Below are 22,072 nucleotides of genomic sequence, written 5' to 3' on the forward strand. Positions count from 1 at the left end.
TGACACCAAATTTCTTGGCTTCCGTGCTACAGCTAGATCTTCCCCTCATTTCTGTTTTCCAACCCGGCGGCGGGCGGGGTGTCGGTTTGCTCAACGGCGGTCCCACATGAAAGTGAAAATGCTAGGCAACACGCCTTCCCTAAGCTATGTGTCGTGCCGGACGGGCCGTGTTGTACTCCCGATTCCCAGGCATATGGGGGTGCGACGCGAACGCGGCAGGCCTTTTCCTTTTACCAGCAATGTGCCTGTGCGTTGCGACGGATCCAAAGTAGTAGAATAGTAGTATTTGTTCACAAACTTGAAAGAAATCACTATTGTTTTGATATACTCCGAATATATTACTCCCTCTGTACCTAAATATTTGTCTTTTTTGATATTTCAAATGGACTATCACATACGGATTATATAGACATATTCTAGTGTTTCTAGCAAGATGCCCGCGCGTTGCACGAAGTTGATGGAAAAGGTAAGCACAACTTATAAATTGACGGATGGAGTACTAGTTATAGTGATGCATATAATTAAGCAAAGGGATCGCACATGTCGGTATTGACTGGAACGAGAATGCAACAGCACAATAAGAATTAAGGCCACGATGATGCGATCACAGTGGTGGTTACAGAAGGCAAGAAGAAAGATGGATCCACGAACGTACGACCTCCTCCTCCTCAACTTAGTGCGCCGGGCCACCGACCGGCGGCTAAGGAGCGGCGGCTTTTGTGGCGAGGTCGAGGTGCTTCTCAGCAAAGGCATCCAAGGCTTCCAGCCGGTTGAGGAAGGCCAACGTCGTAGAGTCCTCACTGGCCTTGTAGATACCTATGTACACAATTTGCTCGTACACGTGGATGTGTAGGTCGACGAATTCTTGCAGGGCGAGGCACCTCGTGGCGAGCGCGACTTCCAGGTGGACATTCTTCGTGGCGTCGGCGGGCAGTCGCAGGGCCACCAGTGCTTGAAAGAGGTTCCGGCCATGGAGGCTGAATAGGGTGGCAGGCAATGAGGAACCCGGGTGCGTGGGCTGGAGGAGTACGGCGATGTCGTCCGCGAGCTTCTTGAGGACGGTGAACTTGTTGCTAGTGGCAACGATCATCTGGTCCAACTGAGAGTCGTAGTTGGCGTCGACGGCGGCCATCCACCAGCCGGTCTCCAACACCGTCTGGAGAAGATCCTCGGCGCCATGCCGCAGGCCGGCGTCGTGGACCATCTGGTGCAGCTGCTGGCCACTCACGCGCATCGCCGCCATGGGTCTGGAGTGAGCTCTTTTGCGCTTAGTGTAGGTGCTTAGGCAAATGCTTAGGTGCGTATGATGTGGTAGATGCATTGGAATGGAGGGGCGCCTTTATATGAGGGCAAACTGCGTTGCATTCACATCGTGCAGCCTCTTTTCCCGGACCTCCTCCCATTACTTCCCTCATGCATTAATTGAAGGAGGATGCATTGGCCGTTCAACATATCGGGAACCGCTACTCCCTCCCTCGTCTGCATTAAAGCCGTATCGGGAACTGCGCCGCCCGCTGTCAAATCGAATACTCCCTCCGTCTAGGTGAGTATTAAGTCATCTTACGAAAACCAAATAGTAAACACATCGTGGTGCATTAACTCTCACGTTGTTTCTTATTTTTTGACATAAATAGAGGAATCAACCAAGAAGAGATGTGGGGCTTGTATGCTTTTAATGACTTGAGACTATCAAACATGACATGCAGTGGTCAGTTCGTTGCACAAGAACAAATACAACCCACGTCAGCACACACGCATCTTATATAGCATCACATCCAATGGCTATAAAAGATGAATGAGACCAAATTATATCTCATCTAGATGAGTTCTAGCAAAACTGTATTAATAATACTTAGTACTCCTGCGCCATGTATCATATATTAGTATCATGTAGTACTTTATTTATTGCCATGTATGACACATAGTACTCAACTCTCTCTCTCTTTCTGCATTTAATTCTATGACACCTCATCAAAATTGCTAAGGCTAGTACCATTACAACCAGCCTTAGCAAATACTAAACATTAAGTTCTCTCGTTTTCCTCTCCACCTTGGTCACCTAGACGGAGGGAGTATACTGCGCGGGCTTTTCCTACGCGGTAGGCGGGGCAGTTCCGCCTAGTCGGTTCGACAGAGACGCGAGAAGACGAGGGAGTAGGCTGCTGCAAACGTAGGGCTGTGTGATTCGACAGCGAGTTACTGTTGGACAGGTGGGGCCCCGTGATTTGACTTGCCATTATCATTTTAACTGCGGCGCTACGACCGACGTGAGTCTCCCGATTCCTGACCACCTCCATACAGGTGCCTCTCCCAATGCTCCACCATGTAGTAGAGGCTGGCTCCTGCATGAGAGCCCACTTCTCCACTTTTTCCTTGCCTCTATTTCCTCCACATATGCAAAAATGCCATGTAAATCGCACTATTGTACTTGCTCCTATAGGTGCTTAAGCTTGCCACATAGGCATAAATTCTGATGTGGCAAGTTAATCAAGAAGAGAGAGACTAGTTTGGTGACCCAAGGAAGAAACGGTGCTAAGCGCGTGTACCTAGGTGAAAAGACAATTTTGAGTATATAGCTAATTAAATGAAGCAAACTTAGCAACACCATTTCATTGGAAGAGGTCACTCATTGGCAAATGCAATAAATACTAGTACTCCCTGTGTCCCATAATATAAGAACGTTTTTGGCACTACACTAGTGTCAAAAACGTTCTTATATTATGGGACGGAGGGAGTACGAAGAAAGAGATAGAGAGAAGTAAAAAAACACTTATAGCCAACATTATAGCCAAAACCTTGTTGTAGTATGAGTGACTAAGTGATGACTATGTATGACATGCCAACATCAGATAGCCTAACGCACCGTGTTAAATCTCCAAGGGCGCGACCGCACGAGCGACGTGACGGTCGTGGTAGGCGCGACCACGATGCGGGCTGCTGGCAGCCCTTAGATCTGAGATCAAACGGTCGCATGCTAAGTTGCTGAAAATTTGCAGAATAACCCTCCAGGATAGGATATTCACCCATAGGTCTAGAATCACGCCATGCAACCGTTCGATCTCAGATCCAAGGGCTCTCGGAAGCCCGTATCATGGGAGAATGGAAAGCCACTACCCTGCCGTTCGCACGCTGGCAGTTCGCTCCTACTCGTCCCCGCACATCCTTCAATACTACGGTGATTTGCTCCTAGTCGTCCCGTCCATTCACATTACGGCAGTTCCACAAATCCTAACCCTCCTCCCAAATCCATGGCGTCCCAAATCTCCCCGATCGGTGGTGAGTACAAGGTTAGAACCATCACTGGCGATGAGTTCGACGTCATCTACACCCGTTCTTCCGCGACGGTGAAAGGATGCCTTTCTCGCTTCAGACGCATGTTCGAAGACTCAGATGATGAGTGGGTCGCTGGGCTATATGTTGAGTACACCACAGTCCTGGGACGAGAGAAGGATCTGAAGGATGAAGAGAGGAAGAAGCCCGCCGTGATCCAGGTTTGCGTGCATGACTTATGCTTGGTCTACCACATATGCCATGCCGACGTTGAGTGCCAGGATTTTAAGGACTTCCTCGAGAGCAACCTAGTCAAATTCGTTACTGTAGACTTTGGTAACGACTAAGAAGTCCTGCGTCGGATAGGCCTCGTTGTAGGCAACACCTTCGACCTCCAGAAGAATCGGCTGGTGTCCTCTCGTCAGCCTTCAATGCTGACCCTGACAGGAGCCATGGTTCATCCTTCGTACGGTAAACTGGAGAAACCTCCATACACGTTTCATCATCATGCATGGCAGCGGAATGTACTAGATATAGACCACATCCACTATGCTGCAATGGATGGCTACCTTTGCTTCAATATCTACAAGGGTTGGATGAAGAGCAACAGCCAAGAGGAAGAGGGACAAGGACGAAGTCGAGGACGTGGACGAGGACTCCGAGTAAGGTGGCAGTGTCGTTGCTCATGGTGGTTCTAATGCAGTGTCTACCGGAATAGTTACAAAGTTTAATTTCAGGTGTGCTTAATTTAATTTGAGGGGTGTGTTGTGCTGAGCACCCAGCAGAACTATGTTATGTTTCTTCTTGTTACTTTAACTCTTCAGTACGTACATACTAGTATTTCTTACATTTCATCTTTTAGTTGGTATAGTACTACCACTCGTTTCTTCACATTATATACGTACAATATATATGGCCAACATCTTATAGCCAGCAGTTTAGTTGTCAAAGAATTTCAGGGTGCTTAGTTTTGTCAAAGAATTCCAGGGTGCTTAGTTTTATTTGAGGGGTGGGTTGTGCACTTGTGCTGGACACCATTATTGTGACAAGCCTTTTTAATAGTACTATATGCATAATTTGGCGATGAGCGCTCTCTATATGTACCGCCATTTTTTTAATTTCAAGTTTTGCTCCATGGTGCAATCCATCGATACTATTACTGTACAAAAGTGGAGTATATACATTTTTTAAAAGGCTAGAGGGCGGGGCAGTCTAGCTCGGTCGGTTTCACGAGAGGCGAGGGCCTTTGTGATTTGACGGCTCATTACTGCTGTCAAATCAAATAGTACTGCCGCCCGCTACACGCCCGGGGCCTCCATTAAACCCCTCCATTAAACCCGCATGCAAACCGAGAATCCTACTCCTGCCAGACGTCCGTTCATGAGCGGGCCGGAATTAAATGCAACACCGGCCGAGCTCCTCCCGTCCGCCCTCAGTTTAAACGAGGCCAGACGCCGGCCAAGCTCCTACCGTCCGCCCTCTATTTACACGAGGCCAGACAGACAGCGGGCAAGAATCGCACCCCTCCGCCACTCCCCCATCTCCTCCTTCACCATTTTCTTCACTCTTCCGATGGCTTCCGATGAGCCGTTCTCCGGCATATTACCCGGCTGGGTGGCCCGCCGAGCCCTACGGATACGGGCCAGGCCACTCTGTGCTTCACCAACCTCGCTTGGCCCAACGGAGCCAGTTGCCGCCCCAAGCAGGCGCGTGGTTCAGCAACTCGCCGCTCCAGTTCAGCTCGATGAGGAGTGGCGAGTTGCTCCACGCCGGTACGGGCGCCGTCGCTGCCGCGTCGTACCGCGCCACCAGTGTCTGCGGTGGCTGCGCCTCCCGTGTCTGTGGGCGCGCCTCCCGTGCCTGCGGCAGCGCCATGCAGGCAGAGACAGAAGCCGGGTGCGTGGAGAGCGACGAGTCGGTGGCCAGCTTCTCCGTGTCCGCCGCCATCATCGAGGAGAAGTAGAACACGGGAGGCCGCCGCCACTTGGGACCCATGAAGGCCACCGCCGAGGCAACGACCGCGGATTCAGGTGGTTTCTTTGCTGCTTCGTCTCTTCCGAGGACCTTCGTCGACCCCGCAAGTGTCTGACGGACATGAGGAAGACAAAGGGATCCGTGGGCGGCCATTTAGAACTAAAATAAGTCTAGATACATCCATTTCTAGGACAAGTATTTCCGGACGGAGGGAGTATTAATTATACAAGAGAGCCGGATTGGCACCTCTTAGTTCATGTAAATGTAATGAAATCCATCATGTTTATATGAAGATCCGGCTTTTTTATACGAAATCCTTCATGCTTATATGAAATCAGTCCGTGTTTGCACGAATTTCATCTGGTTGGTTAGAGTTGTAAAAATGTATGCCGCTGGCGTTTGATGTCGTCCTCCGCTTAAGGAAGCGGGAGGAAATTTGCCGGCTGCCGTTGGAGATGCTCTTTATGCTAGAAATAATAGAGTGACATCCAATCCATTTGAGTTAATTGCCTGTATGATTGTCCCTCTATAAAAAGTTAATTGCATGTACAGTGTACACGTGACTTGCAGGGTGGCTACAGCTTCGTACAGAAAGTTAAAAAGAAACAAGTCCATCCTTAATCTTGTATTCTAAGTACTCTGTGGGTTCCACTGTCAGTACAGTAGCGAAAGAAGTATATATTAAATAAGTAGAGTAATATATAATATAAAAATATAAAGTTAAAAGACAGAATTCGAACTCATGTCATCGCGTTGCGAGCATCCGGCGCTAACCAGCCCAGCACATTTTTGTTGTAGACCATGCTGGAGATATATCTCCATGTCTACTCTTATATATACTCCATTCGTTCCTAAATATTTGTCTTTTTCAGATTTCAAATGGACTACCACATACGGATGTGTATGTAGACATATTTTAGAGTGTAGATTCACTCATTTTGCTCCATATGTCTTTTCAGGAAGGGGTCAGATTTGTCCTTGATTTATTTATGAGGTATCCAGATGGCACTGCACCGCCAAGAAAAGAGGGTAACATCAAAATTATGGACTACTTTTTGAGTATGTTGGTAAGGTCCGGTCATAGTCACTTGTTGAAATCTCTAAAAAGACAAATACTCCCTCCGTCCGGAAATACTTGTCATCAAAATGGATAAAAGGAAATGTATCTAGACGTATTTTAGTTTTAGATACATCTCTTTTTATCCATTTTGATGACAAGTATTTTCGGACGGAGGGAGTAGAAAACAGAGTTGGTGATGATGGTGTGCGTGCCATCCTGCAATATAGGCCGTCGGATTTATATCTAACGGATAGGAAAGAAACTATGGCAATTTTGCAAAAATATACCCACACGTCTCTCCACGTTCGCAAATAAGGCCTTCCCTCGTTCAACCTTTTCTCTCACAAGATAAACTACTCATACAAATGCATCTTGATGTTCCGTGCAACGCACGGGCAGCTAGCTAATTTCTTTTAAAATAGTTGCTGCGATAATTGGGTTGAAGTGATATATTTTATGTCTGCCCCGAATGATTTCAGATTCACTAGTAGTAACAAAGAAAAGGTTGCCTTGTTAATTAACAGAAAACAGGGTGAAAACTATCACATGAGGCCGGTAAAAACAAGGCACACTGGGTTCAGCGTCATCGTCACTACAGCTGTGCGCGCGCGAGAAGTCTACATATCGAGGGGGCTACCGAGCGAGGCACCGAGACACAATGTTTGAGAGAGAAACCAATTGACAGATTATGATCAGATCGAGTTGTCACCCTTCTGCTGTCATTGTTGGGGGGGGGGAGGGAGAGAAAGACGTATCGAGAGTGTGCGCGGTAGGCACAGAGGCACAACTAGCGAGTGTGTGTGTGTGTGTGTGTGTTTGAAAGAGGAGTAGATAGATTATTATCAAGATCGATGTGCCACCCTACTCCTTCGGTGCCGGGTAGTGTTTGTGTGTGTATGTTTGAGAGAGAAGCCAGTCGATAGATTAGTATCAAGATCGAGGTGTCACCCTACTCCTTCGGTGTTGGGAAGTGTGGGTGTGTGTGGGGGGGGCTTATAAAAAACAGAGTTGGTGATGATGGTGTTCCTGCCATCCTGCAATATAGGCCATCCGATTTATATCCGACGGACAGGAAGGAAACTATGGCAATTTTGCAAAAAGATACCCACACCCCTCTCCGCATTTGCAAATAAGGCATTCCCTCGTTCATCCTTTTCTCCCACAAGATAAACTTCTCATACAAATGCATCTTGATGTTCCGTGCAACGCATGGGCATCTTGCTAGTAGGGAGAAGGAGTTTGTGTGACACATATCTAGCTATATTAAGGGATAGGTAGATAGCATATGTGTGAGAGACATTATTATACTTTGAGACATTAGTGGCTGTGGGTGGGCGGAATTAAAGGGGTGGGCGTGTTAGACATAGAGAGCGTGTGTGTTTCTGTGTGAGAGACTTGTAGGACGGGGTAGAAAGACGAATTTAACCCTGACGGAGGGAGAGAAATACACGAAGTGCGCGTGTGTGATTCCGATGCCCACAGGGAAATGAGATATGTATGCGTGTGAGAGAGATTGCACAATTCATTCACGTATCACTATCTAGCGATCGTGGACGTGCATCGCTTGAACATAAGTCAATATCTACTTCGTATCGTGGCCAAAGGTACAATATCGATTCAACGCTATAAAGATTGGACACTCACATATCACATTTTTTTCTATTTAAATAAACCTTTTCAGTTGTGCATGCCAAAGTTACAGTGATGTTTCTTCAAACAACCAATGTAGCTATCATGTACATGCACCATTGTTACTCTTGCATTCAAATTCATTAGTCTTGGATGATTTAAGTTTCTATTTTGAAGTAATATATGTAATATTCATATATGAATTCAACGGGTACGCAATTTATGAAATGGAGGCTATGTAATCATATGAGGTAACACTTTTAAGTAGCTGACTACAATATCCATTTCTTTTTGTGCGCCTCTACACTAACACGTCAATGCATTATGTTTAAAGTAAATAACCAATGGCACTAAATTATCTATTTACACGAGAAATACATAGGCTGAGCGTTTGATCCCTTTTTTTGTGAACGCGCCACTACACCCGTACGATTGGCCGCGCCCGTGTGAACGTCCAAGTTATCGGCGCATCATCCCGAGTTATTGTCTTTTTTCTGGGGTGGACTTCACACCAGTTATTAACTGCTGACGCGTGCCCCGTGTACACAGTCTAGCATGACCTTCCCGCTAGCACGGTCCAAAATTAGTTGAAACTGGATACGAACGATCCCGCGGGCGGCAAAATCTCCCGCCTCCTTCTAAAATTTCCGCCACCTTAGTCTTTAGCATGCGAAATCCCCCTTTTGTCCTTGGTGCACGGAGACCAACAGTTACAATACCGCCCTCATCTACATGATAGGTCGGGGCTGCTTTGGTAACTTCCGGTTCCCCCACTACATGGCACCCCCATTTCCTCTCCCCCTCCCGCAGAAACGACTAACTCCACAGCACCAGAGCATCTTACATCACGTCGTCCGTACTTCATCGCCCTTCCTCCCCTCTCCTCTCGAAACCCTAGACTGCTCATCCACCGGCGTACCATAGCCCATTCACTGCCAGCAGCGTCCACCTCGCCGCATCTACTTCTGCGGCCGCATCTACCCCTCCCACCTCCCCTAGAAACAAGTAGACTGCTCATCCACCACTGTACCACAGCCCATTCAGTGCCGGCCTTGTCCACGGCGCCGGATCTTCTTCGCCGGTACTGTCGTCAACCGCCGCATCTGCAGGGGCTCATTCGTACTCCCCACCGGAGACACTTCGTCCACACCCCCGGAGCCGCCCCACCGACTCCCCCGTCGACGGCCTCTGATCCTCTTCGCCGACACCTTCCTCAACCCTACCGGAGCCGCTTCGCCGACACCTTCCTCAACCCTACCGGAGCCGCTTCGCCGACACCATCGTCAACCCTACCGGAGTAGCTTCGCCTATACCATTCTCAACCCTACCTGGGCCGCTTTGCCAACTCACAAGTCCACGGCCTCAGATCCGCTTCCTCGCACCCTCATCCAACCTACCGGAGCAGCTTCTGACGCCCCGTCCATGGCCGCAGATCCGCATCGTCGACACCACCCTTAACCCAACCACCGGAGCAGCTTCTGACGCCCCGTCCACGGCCGCAGATCCGCATCGTCGACACCATCCTTAACCCAACCACCGGAGCAGCTTCTGACGCCCCGTCCACGGCCGCAGATCCGCGTCGTCGACACCATCCTTAACCCAACCACTGGAGCAGCTTCACCTACGCCCTCGTCCACGGCCACAGATCCGCTTCGCCCACACCGTAGTCCACCCTACCGGAGCCGCTCCACAAACACCCTACTCGACGGTTCTAGATCTCCTTACCGGACCCCGACAGCCAGCGCAGCGTCATCACCCTCGACGTTTCTAACCTGATTCCCACCGTCTGGAGAGATGCCAAGCACCCGCCACGGCCTAGGTACTTGTCACCTTTAAACCCGTCCAGCATCACCTGCCCGATGTACTTCAAATATACTAACCGGTCGCTGTTACCTGTTATGCAGCTGGCAAAAACTACAAGGACGATGTTTCTTCTGGATCTAACAGCTTGGCCAACCAAGATCCTGGACTGAGGCATTGCTATGATCTTGTAAGCGCGTCTCTCTCTCTTGTATTGTTCTGTGCCTGCCAGCGTGCTTTGCTAGGATTTTCGACCAGTAATCCCTTTGTGCAGACAATGATTTCTACTACTGGCTGCTAAATTAGATATGTAGATGTCATACATGATACTACCTCGTACCTCCGTTCCTAAATATAAGTCTTTCTAGAGATTCCACTATAGGCTACATACGGAGCAAAATGAGTGAATCTACACTCGAAAATGCATCTATATACATCTGTATGTGGTCCATACTGGAATCTCTACAAAGACATATATTTAGGAACAGGGGCAGTACATTACACAAAATCATAGGTGGCATGTAGGAATTCCAGTGCACTACATTAGGCTCCCTTAGAGTGCCTGCTAGTCCAGCATACAGAGTCATGGCTAGTTTATGGTACGCACACAATCGTTAATTGGTGGTTTAAATATGCGCAAGGGATATGCAATGTAGTATCATGTAGAGATGTCTGAAATTAGCCGTGTCAACTTGCAGATAGGGTTACACAATGAAAAAGTACAAGATGTATGTGGCAATTTCATGGAACATCGCAAAAAAAGGAGAGGCAGCGGTGAGCCTATACAGTGTGCTATGGTACGTCACTCCTCCATTGCAATCATCGTGACATGTTATTTGTATGCCAGTTCTATTAGCCAAGTTTCTTAGGGACAGTTATTACGAGTTATCCTAAGAAAATAAGCACCTGTGAATATAAGCTCCATGTAATAAGCCAACCAGTTCTTTTCATTGCGTTTTCAGCTTATCTTTGGTATGATCAGTGGAAAGTCTAGATTGCATTATATTTTTTTCATTTTGCTGCCCATATGGAAATTAATTTGACTTGCAAACATCACAAATTGAACCCAGTGCAGTAATTAATATGATAGGAAAACAGACCATCACTATTTGCTCAAAATGCAAATACAAAGATACCATCTACTTGGCACAATCTACTTTGGTTAATGTTTTCCATAGAGATCCCATTGCCTAATTTAAACGAAGAACGCATGACCCACATTTAAATGAAGAACAATTATTTATTGAAATTCGATGGTCCAAGTGGCTAGTTATTATCGTATAGCAGCACCACCTGAAAGCATCATATAGCAGCAGAAGCAGCTCATAGCAACTCATCATACAGCAGCAGCAGTCTGCAATTCATCATATACCAGCAGCAGCTCATAGCAATTCATCATATAGCAGCAGCAGGAGCAGCTCATAGCAATTCATCATATAGGAGCAGTAGGAGCAACTCATAGCAATTCATCATATAGTAGCAGCAGGAGCAGCTTGTAGCAACTCATCATATAGCAGCAGCAGCAGCTCATAGCAATTCATCATATAGCAGCAGCAGCTCATAGCAACTCATCATACAACAGCAGCAGCTCATAGCAATTCATCATATAGCAGCAGTAGGAGCAGCTCATAGCAATGCATCATATAGCAGCAGCAGAAGCAGCTCATAGCAATTCATCGTATAGTGGATCAGAATGAAAATTTGGCAAAAATCAGAGGAGATCCTCACCTTGTTGGATGAGCTCATCCTTCAACAGCACCTCAAGGCCATGGCCTGGGAGGAGGGGAGGGGAATAAGGTGCCTTCTGCCGCAGTCTGGCATCAGCCGTAGTTGTGTAGCGCCAGCCGGAGTAGTGTGTTGGACGAACCACAGTGGAGCAGCTGCTGGAGACCATGAGAATGAGGGGCGGCACCAGAGGGAGGAGCAGCCAGGGAGATTTGCCCCTACCCGCCGGACATGTAGCCTAGCTGGACATAGCATCGTCGAGGACCAGGCCAGATGGGACCAGTGGCGACGGCTCGCTGGAGGAACCCTAGTGCTGCAGGCAGGGGATCGAGGTAGAGGGAAAGGGGAGAGGAGATGCAAGCGGGCAGGGCAATGAATGCTTGCGTGTTTGTTTTTACTTGAGGGTCAGGTGTGACACGGGCGTCAGCAGTTGCATTTTGAGTGTAATATAGGCAGACAACAGAGTCATTTCACTATTCCCCTTCCCTTCAATTTTTAGTGAGGTTCTACCCGAAACACCCCCCTCCAAAGCGAAATTAGTTAAGCCCAAGCCCATAACTCAAAAATGACTTCTTTACATCTTTTATGGCTTATTTTGACAATATGCCCTGAAAAGGCGGAATCGAACTGGCCCTTAACCTGCAATTCAATTGTGCGTGCAATGATGAATCACTCCTGCCTGCTATCTGTACATTTAGGCATCATCATACATGGCATAACCTAATACATGTGCATTCCATTGTAGAATCTGGAATATGCAATGTTTATGTTAGTTCATACGTTGCACATGATGTTTAAATGCCCCTTAAATCTGGTCAGTCAAGTGATGGTCTTTAAGCCTCCTTCTTTGCTTCTTTTCTTGATATGTAAGATTTGCTCACACATCTGTTCAATTGCTTGTTTGCATCAGCCAGCCATACTAGGACTGTTTGCTTTGATTACTTGTTGTTCTTGACCTAACACTCTAACAGAGCTTGTCAACGATTTAAACACTAAGGGCTGCTGTAGTGGGGCCTTGTCTAACTCATAGGTGACATAAAGGTTTGGCTGTACACTACAGTAGGCTCTCCAAGAGTACCTGGAGATCCAGTTCGAAGGTATGCCTAGTTTTTACATAGTGCAGACATAGTAAATGCTCATTTCATTGTGTGCAAGTTCAAGAGATGCGGCATGTTCATTATGTGGTGTTGTTTTGTTATAATCTCATCCTTTTGTGTTCACAGACTGGAAAGTATGCATATTTATCTTCCAAGGAGACGAGTAACTAGTTTGTGTCACCTTGCAGAGGGGGTGCAATGAAGATAAGATTGAGGATTTCCAAGTACAAGATGTTAGGAAGGAGCCTTGCAAGAGAAGTAGGAGCTGCGCTGAGCCTCTTCAACCTGCTAAGGTAAGTCACTGTATGCAACTCAACAGTTCAATTCCTTGTTTGTTTCAGGCATAGTTAATTTTCTCTTTTCAATTGCTTTATTTGTCCTCAGTTAATGAGATGCCCAAATAATCATGCCTGATGTTCGGTACTTGTATCACTATTAGTTGACATAATTAAAGGCCTTACCATTTAATTACTCTGCCGAAGTGTGCCTGAAGCTTTGAAGTCTATTAACCAACTATTATTGCATGAGGCTCACAATCTAGTTTATACTACGCTAATGATTGCATAGTTTTGCCTGCTGTAGTATGTTTGTATGAAACCCTCTGCTGTTCATTATGCTCCCTAAGACTTTAATTGAGGCACAGAATGGCCAACTGCTTGCTTACTTATACGCAACGTGCTGTCTAAATTTGTAACTTGTCTGTGTTTACGATTGGGCCCCAACATCATGCTCCTCTGGTGAGCTAAGAGGGATTTCTGTATGCAGGCTGCACAGACTATCTTTTTTATAATTTTTAAAATATCACCTGCTTATGCTTCATGACGTGTAACATTTTTTTTGAAAGTGACGTGTAACATTATTGTTAGTCATGTAGTACAAAATAGTGTCTTGTTCGCATCACTATTGTAACTATATTTTTGCCCTAGTCATGTGTACTTACAGAAACATTTCAGGATGAAGTGACATCAACACAAAGATCTGCGAGCAGTGCGGCATGGCCGTTATCGAATGATTATGGATTGGAATTGGAATGTGTTGATGTTCTCGAGCATCAACTAGAGGTGGCAAGACAACGTGTACACGATTGTCTACGTATAATCAACAAGTTGAGACTGGACATGCCGGTATTAGATGCAGGAGTCAAAAAAATTAAACAAGACACTGAGATAACCATGAAGGAATTGGAGATTTTGTAGACTGAAATTTGTGCTATCTGAATCCGGCCAATCCTATTTTCTGAAGAGATTATAGTTCAAATGGAGTTAAGTTGATGCGCGTCCATGATGTATGAGCTGTATTTGCCCAGTGTATGTAATTTGCTGTTTGTGTATGCTTTATTATCACCTGTGCCGAACCATAATGCCCAGTGGGTATAATCGGCTGTAATTTCTTTATTGTATAGTGTAGGATTATTCTACCTTTCTATGCCTTGATCTCTTTGTTGTATAGTGTATGCTTTTTATAGGTCATAGTATTGAGTAGGATAATTCTTTGAATATGCTATATCGTTCAAACGGGGGCCAACTCGCCCGACCATGGCCCTTCACGGGCCGTCGGATCCATGGGCCTTCTACGTCTCGTAGGATCCATGGGCCTTCTATGTCTCGTAGGATCCATTGTCCTTCTACGTCTCGTAGGATACATGGGCCTTGTATGTCTCGTAGGATCCATGGGCCTTCTACGTCTTTTAGGATCCATGGGCCTTCTACGTCTCGTAGGATCCATGGGCCGCCGACTCATTTATGGGTCTTGTACGGGCCTTTAATGGAAACCGTACGTTTTATGGGCTGACCATAACGGGCCGTTAATAGGCCGTATTTGGTGATGCTATGAAAATGGCCCAACAGACTAACGGTCCACAAATGGGCCGACTGTAACGACGGGCTGAATTTGGCCCACAAGCAGAAAATGACAGTAACGGGCCGTAAGTAACCGAATGCTGCAAATGAGCCCAAGAATAAATGGGCCCTCAGAAGGCCGAAAGTTAACTTGGGCTGGAAAAGGCCCAACGGAATAACGGGCCGTTAATGGGTATAAAGTGATACACTGTTCATTACGGGCCAGTTTCACCACGGGCCGTTAATGGGTGTAAAGTAAAACACTGTTCATTACGGGCCAGTTTCAGCACAGGCCGCTAATGGGCCAAGAGTTACAAAGGGCCTCATATGGGCCGAAAGACGTCATGGGCTATACATGGGCCAGAAGTGAAAACGGGCTGGAATCATATTGGATGGCCCAGATGACGCTACTGGGCCTAATTCGGATAGGGCGTAACGGGCCTTGGGTTAGCGGTCTGTAAATGGGCTATATGCGAACATGCCGTTAACAGGCTTTCCATGGGCCGGCCCGCCAGCTTTTGACCAAGTCAAACGGGCCGGCCTTTTCACAGGAATGGGCCACTGTTGGGCCGTGCCACGTGTCGACGTATCATAGGCGCCTTCTGTCCAGTGAGTGGATGACATCTGTCCCAACGATGAGCCGACACGTGTTTCCTCTAGCCAATGATGATTTTACACGTGGAAAATCCCCATTGGTCGGGGCTGTTAACGGGTTATCGGATCCAAAACCCGACCCGATAGCTTAACGGCGTTCCGTTATGGTGGATGCCACGTGTCGGTCACCCGTGACGACAGCACTTCTGTGACGCGCGATTTATCGTCATGGAAGTGGACACTTCCGTGATGATAATTTTGGTAATGTCATGGAACACTTCTACGACAGCACAGGTATGACTATCTTGATTCTGTCATAAATTTGTCATGGATGTACATGCATGACAAAAAACGCGACCTACTGTGACAAACACGTATCAGCACGGAAGTGTATTTTTTTGTAGTGTAGTAATCATTCAGGAATTGCTTGTATGACCAATATTGTGATTCTCAAGCTTCAAAAGATTTCACTTTCGAAACCCAATGTGAAGCTACCACTAGGCATGATATGAACATACAATTTCAACTTCATGATATTCAGTTCATTCAACAATTTACTCATAGGATATAAGTGAAGCCCAAGAGTAAATGACAAGCTACTCCAAAAAGATATAAGTGAAGATCAAGCGAGTAGTTAAGTAAATAGGTAGCTAATTGTGGACTCTCTCTTATTTATAAACCTTCAGATCTAAGTATTTTATTCAAACAGCAAGGAAAACAAAATAAAATGATATTTCAAGAATAGCATATCTCATGTGAAGAAGCAAAAACTTAGGATCAACCGATACTAACCGATAATTGTTGATGAAGAAAGGTGGGATGCCTACCGGGCATCCCCAAGCTTAGATGCTTGAGACTTCTTGAAATATTATCTTGGGATGCCTTGGGCATCCCCAAGCTTGAAATTTTGTGTTTCCTTAATTCCTTTTATATCTCGGTTTCCCTAATCTCAAAAACTTCATCCACACAAAACTCAACAAGAACTCGTGAGATAAGTTAGTATAAATCAATGCAAAACCTTATCATTCTCTACTGTAGCAAATCACTAAAATTATTATTTGACATTGTATACTAAATGTCTCTGCATATTTAATACTCCTATCCTCAAATAGAATAATTAAACAAGCAAACAAATGCAAACAATGCAACCATAATAGCAATCTGCCAAAACAGTACAGTTTGTAAAGAATGCAAGATTCATCATACTTCCCTAACTCCAAAAATTATGAAAATTTACCACAATGTATAAAATTTATCACAGCTTACTGTGCAAAATGTTTCAACATTTTATCACATTCTGACTTTTCTTGGGAATTTTTACAACAGTGACAAACTTTCTGTTTTGAAACAGAACTCATATACTTGCAAAATAAGCATGGTAAAGGCTATCCTTGCCACTTTTTGAAAATAAAAATGCAAAAAATTATTCTAAATAACAGCAAGAAAATCCTAAAAAAAGAAAATGACGCTCCAAGCAAAACACATATCATGTGACGAATAAAAATGTAGCTCCAAGTGAGGTTACCGATAATGTTGGAGACGAAAGAGGGGATGCCTTCCGGGCATCCCCAAGCTTAGTTGCTTGGATCTTCCTTGAATATTACCTTGGGGTGCCTTCGGCATCCCCAAGCTTAGGGTCTTGTCACTCCTTATTCTCCTCATATCGACATCTCACTAAAAACTTGAAAACTTCAATCACACAAAACTTAACGGAACTTCGTGAGATAGGTTAGTATGATAAAGAGCAAACCATTTCACTTTGGTACTGTCAAAGACAAGATGCATAATTTTTTCCACACAATGCCTACTGTAGCATATCATTTCCACAATTTATATTAAGCAATATAAGCCATAGAAACTAGGAAACAAGCAAACTATGCATTGAAAATAGAATCTGTCAAAAACAAAACAGTCTGAAGTAATTTATACTCCAACCATACTTATGCTACTCCAAAAATTCTGAAAAATTAGGAAAACGTAAATAATTTGTATATGTATCAACTGTAAAAAAGTCAGATCAAAATCACATTCCAGTGAATTTTCAAAATTCCTGGACTGAGTGCAAAAGTTTCTGTTTTTGCACAGATTCAAGTCAACTATCATCCACACTATCCCAAAGGTTTTACTTGGCACCTTATTAAAAGAAAAGCAATAAACATGATTACTACGGTAGCTTAATCATGTTAACACACAAAAACAGGAGGTAAAAGTGTTGGGTTGTCTCCCAACAAGCGCTTTTCTTTAATGCCTTCTAAGCTAGGCATGATGATTTCAATGATGCTCGCATAAAAGATAATGATTGAAATACAAAGAGAGCATCATGAAGCATATGAGTAGCACATTTAAGCCTAACCCACTTCCTATGCATAGGGATTTTGTGAGCAAACAACTTATGGGAACAAGAATCACCTAGCATAGGAAGGCAAAACAAGCATAACTTCAAAATTTTCAACACATAGAGAGGAAACTTGATATTATTGCAATTCCTACAAGCATAAGTTCCTCCCTCATAATAATTTTCAGTAGCATCATGAAGAAATTCAACAATATAATCATCACATAAAGAATTCTTTTCATGACACAAAAGCATAGAAAACTTATTACTCACCACATCAGCAAATTTCTTCTCATCAATAGTAGTGGGAGCAAACTCAACAAAATAACTATCATGAGAGTGAAAATTAAAATCATGATGACAAGTTTCATGGTTATCATTATTATTTATTGCATACATGTCATCACCATAATCATCATAGATAGCAACTTTGTTATCATAGTCAATTAAAGCCTCATCCAAAATGGTGGATTCATCATTAAATAAAGTCATGACCTCTCCGAATCTACTTTCATCATTATAATCATCATAAATAGGAGGCATGCAATAATTATAACAAATTTGCACATCAAATCTTGGGGGACTAAAAATATCAGCTTCATCAAACATAGCATCCCCAAGGTTGTGGCTTGGCACACCATAAGCATAATCACTCTCATCATTAACAGCATGAATAGCACCAACGGTATAACAATTGCTATCATCATGATTTCCCAAGTTGATGCCAAAAAGATTTCCAAGATTATAAGAAGTATCATTATCTTCCCAATCATAATCATCACAATAAGCAATAGGAATAACAAAATCATCATCAATAGTGCTCTCGTACATTGTGCCATAAGACATAGAAGCAATATCATCATCAAGTGCATCATCTTCCACAAATTATTTTTGATTCATTTTCGTGAGGCACAACAATAATAGGAGCAACATTAATTGGGAAAGATACCATTTTACCTCTATTCTTTCTTCTTTTCTTCTTCTTCACCACATCATGTGTGAGTTTAATTAATTTTTTCAAGCTTCTTGTTGAAGAGATTGATTGGATAGGATGGTCGTCCTCGTTACCTGATTCATCATAATAAACACTAGGAGGGTATTGGGAAATATTTTCCCTTTCATTAGTACTCTCTTCATATTCTATTTGTTTTCTTGTCTTTAGATAGTTGGCAATATAAGGATTCTCAATGCAATTTACCGCACAAAACATATAGATTTCCTCTAGATCAAAATCAAGAAATCTTGTGAGATTAAATTTTGGAATACCATTAGTTATACATTTCATTTCTTCATACCCCAAGAGAAGACTAAGCTCTTTATGATGCTCAAGGGTAATCAAGTTATCACAATTTTTGGACATGATTTGATCATGAAACAATTTGCATTGGAGATTTAAATGACCACATTCATTGCAAAGTTCACAAGGATGGCGAAAAAAAATTAAATCTTTCAGCACAATCATCTAGCCTCTCTTGCAACTTCTTCGTTTCTAAATATTTATGCCTCTTACAAAATCTATCTTCCCTTTTTGGTGTGCATTTGCACTCCCAATTCACTCCGCATAAATTGACATGCTTATAAGAAACATTTGCATCATGACTTGTGCAATCATCATTAGCATTTTGGATATTCAAAGAATTCATACTAACAACATTGCAATCATGCTCATAATTCAAATATTTTGTGCCAAATATTTTATTGACTTCTTCTTCTAACAATTGAGCACAATTTTCCGATCCATCATTTTCAAAAAGATATTTTAAAGATGATCAATAATATGATGCAACCTCAAATCCATTTTTATGTAGTTTTCTTTTACGGACCAAACTAGTGATACAACAAGAAACTAAAATATTCAATTGCAAGATCTAAAGATATACCTTCATGCAGTCACCTCCCCAGCAACGACGCTAGAAAAGAGCTTCGTTGACGGGATGTGAGTGCCGCTTACCTAACCTCCCCGGCAACGGCGCCAGAAAAGAGCTTGATGTCTACTATGCAACTTTATTCTTGTAGATTCGTGTTGGGCCTCCAAGCGTAGAGTTTTGTAGGACAGTAGCAATTTTCCCTCAAGTGGATGACCTAAGGTTTATCAATCCGTGGGAGGCGTAGGATGAAGATGGTGTCTCTCAAACAACCCTGCAACCAAATAACAAAGAGTCTCTTGTGTCCCCAACACACCCAATACAATGGCAATTTGTATAGGTGCACTAGTTTGGTGAAGAGATGGTGATAAAAGTATAATATGGATGGTAGAAATATATTTTTATAATCTGAATAAATAAAAACAGCAAGGTAGCAATCAATAAAACGGAGCACAAACGGTATTGCAATGCTTGAAAACAAGGCCTAGGGTTCGTACTTTCGCTAGTGCAATCTCTCAACGGTGCTAATAAAATTGGATCATATAACCATCCCTCAAAGTGCGATGAAGAATCACTCCAAAGTTCCTATCTAGTGGAGAACATAAGAAGAAATTGTTTGTAGGGTACGAAACCACCTCAAAGCTATTATTTCCATTCGATCTATTCAAGAGTTCGTACTAAAATAACACAAAGCTATTCTTTCCATTCGATCTATCCTAGAGTTCATACTAAAATAACACCAAAGCAAATTCAGATTCATAATACTCAATCCAACATAATGAACCTCAAAGAGTGCCCCAAGATTTCAATCGGAGAAACAAAGAAAAGAACGTGCATCAACCCCTATGCGTAGATTACCCCAATGTCACCTCGGGAATCCGCGAGTTGAGTGCCAAAATATATATCAAGTGAATCAATATGATACCCCATTGTCACCATGAGTATTCATTTGCAAGACATATATCAAGTGTTCTCAAATCCAAAAAAGTATTCTCAAAGGGAAAACTCAATTCATCACAAGATAGAGAGGGGAAAACACCATATGATCCGACTATATTAACAAAGCCCACGATACATCAAGATCGGGACATCTCAAGAACACGAGAGAGAGAGAGATTAAACACATAGCTACTGGTACAAACCCTTTGCCCCGAGGGTGGACTACTCCCTCCTCATCGTGGTGGCCGCCGGGATGATGAAGATGGCCACCGGTGATGATCTCCCCCTCCGGCGGAGTGCCGGAATGGGGTCTAGATTGGTTTTCGGTGGCTACAGAGGCTTGCGGCGGCGGAACTTCTCATCTAGGGTTACCCCGAGGATTTTGGGAATATTTGGTGATTTTTAGGGCAAAGAGGGGGTGCGGGAGGCCACCGAGGTGGGCACAACCCACCTGGGCGCGCCTGTCCCCCCAGGCGCGCCCTGGTGGGTTGTGCCCCCCTCGGGGCACCCAGTAGGTGCTTCTCTGGTGCACTGGATGTCTTCTGGTCCATAAAAAATCCACAAAATGTTTCACAGTGTTTGGACTTCGTTTGATATTGATTTCCTGCGATGTAAAAAACAAGCAAAAAACGGCAACTGGCACTGGGCACTGGGTCAATAGGTTAGTCCCAAAAAATGATATAAAGTTGCTATAAATTGTTTGTAAAACATCCAACTATGATAATATAACAGCATGAATACTTCATAAATTATAGATACGTTGTGATGCTATCTCCGCAGGGCTTCGCCTAAGCACTACAAAAATATGACCGAGGGTGTAAACGGTGGAGGGGGGCGCCGCACACGGCTAAACAATTGTCGTGGTTATGTGTGGCGCCCCCCTCCCACAAATATATAGGTGGGGGAGAGGGCAGAGGCCAAGGGGCACCCCAAGTAGGGTCTAATCCTACTTGGGGTCTTCCCCAAGCCGCGCCCCTTCCTTATTTGAGTGCGGGAGGAAGGCAGGGGGAGGAGGCGCCCCCCTTTCCTTCCTCTCACGAGGAGGGAAAGACAGGAGGGGCCATCCCTCTCCTTTCCTTCCCCTAGGGCCGGCCAGCCAAGGAGAGGGGCGCGCAAGCCCCCTAGTGGGCTGGTATGTCCCCCCCTTCGGCCCATTAGGCCCATAACTTACCGGGGGTGCCGGAACCCCTTCCAGTGACCTGATGACTACCCGGTGCACTCCGAAACTCTGATGGTGTCCGAATACCATCGTCCTATATATCAATCTTTACCTCTCGACCATTTCGAGACTCCTCGTCATGTCCTTGATCTCATCCAGGACTACAAACAACATTCGGTCACCAAATCATATAACTCATATAACACTATATCATCAATGCACGTTAAGCGTGCGGACCCTACAAGTTCGAGAACTATGTAGACATGACCGAGACACATCTCTGGTCAATAACCAATAGCGGAAGGCTCCTACATATTCTACGAAGATATTTATCGGTCAAACCTTATGACAACATGCGTAATTCCCTTTGTCTGTCGGTATGTTACTTGCCCGAGATTCGATCGTCGGTATCTTCATACCTAGTTCAATCTCGTTACTGGCAAGTCTCTTTACTCGTTTCGTAATACATCATCTCGTAACTAAATCCTTAGCAATTTGCTTGCAAGCTTATGATGTGTATTACCGAGAGGGCCCAGAGATACCTCTTCGATACTCGGAGTAACAAATCCTAATCTCGATATATGCCAACTCAACAAACACTTTCACAGATACATGTAGAGCATCTTTATGATCACCCAGTTACGTTGTGACTTTGATAGCACACAAGGTATTCCTCCGGTATCCGGGAGTTGCATAATCTCATAGTCGATGGAATATGTATTTGACATGAAGAAAGCAGTAGCAATAAACTGAACGATCAATATGCTAAGCTAATGGATGGGTCTTG

At 44.5% G+C, this 22,072-nt stretch overlaps 1 pseudogene; it reads left to right on the forward strand.

Moving 5' to 3' along the window:
- Positions 1-22,072, forward strand: part of LOC123121120 (cytochrome P450 711A1-like) — a 41,142-nt pseudogene that overhangs the window by 18,270 nt on the left and 800 nt on the right.

The sequence above is a fragment of the Triticum aestivum genome, chromosome 5D (assembly GCF_018294505.1).
Source record: "Triticum aestivum cultivar Chinese Spring chromosome 5D, IWGSC CS RefSeq v2.1, whole genome shotgun sequence".
Taxonomy (NCBI): domain Eukaryota; kingdom Viridiplantae; phylum Streptophyta; class Magnoliopsida; order Poales; family Poaceae; genus Triticum; species Triticum aestivum.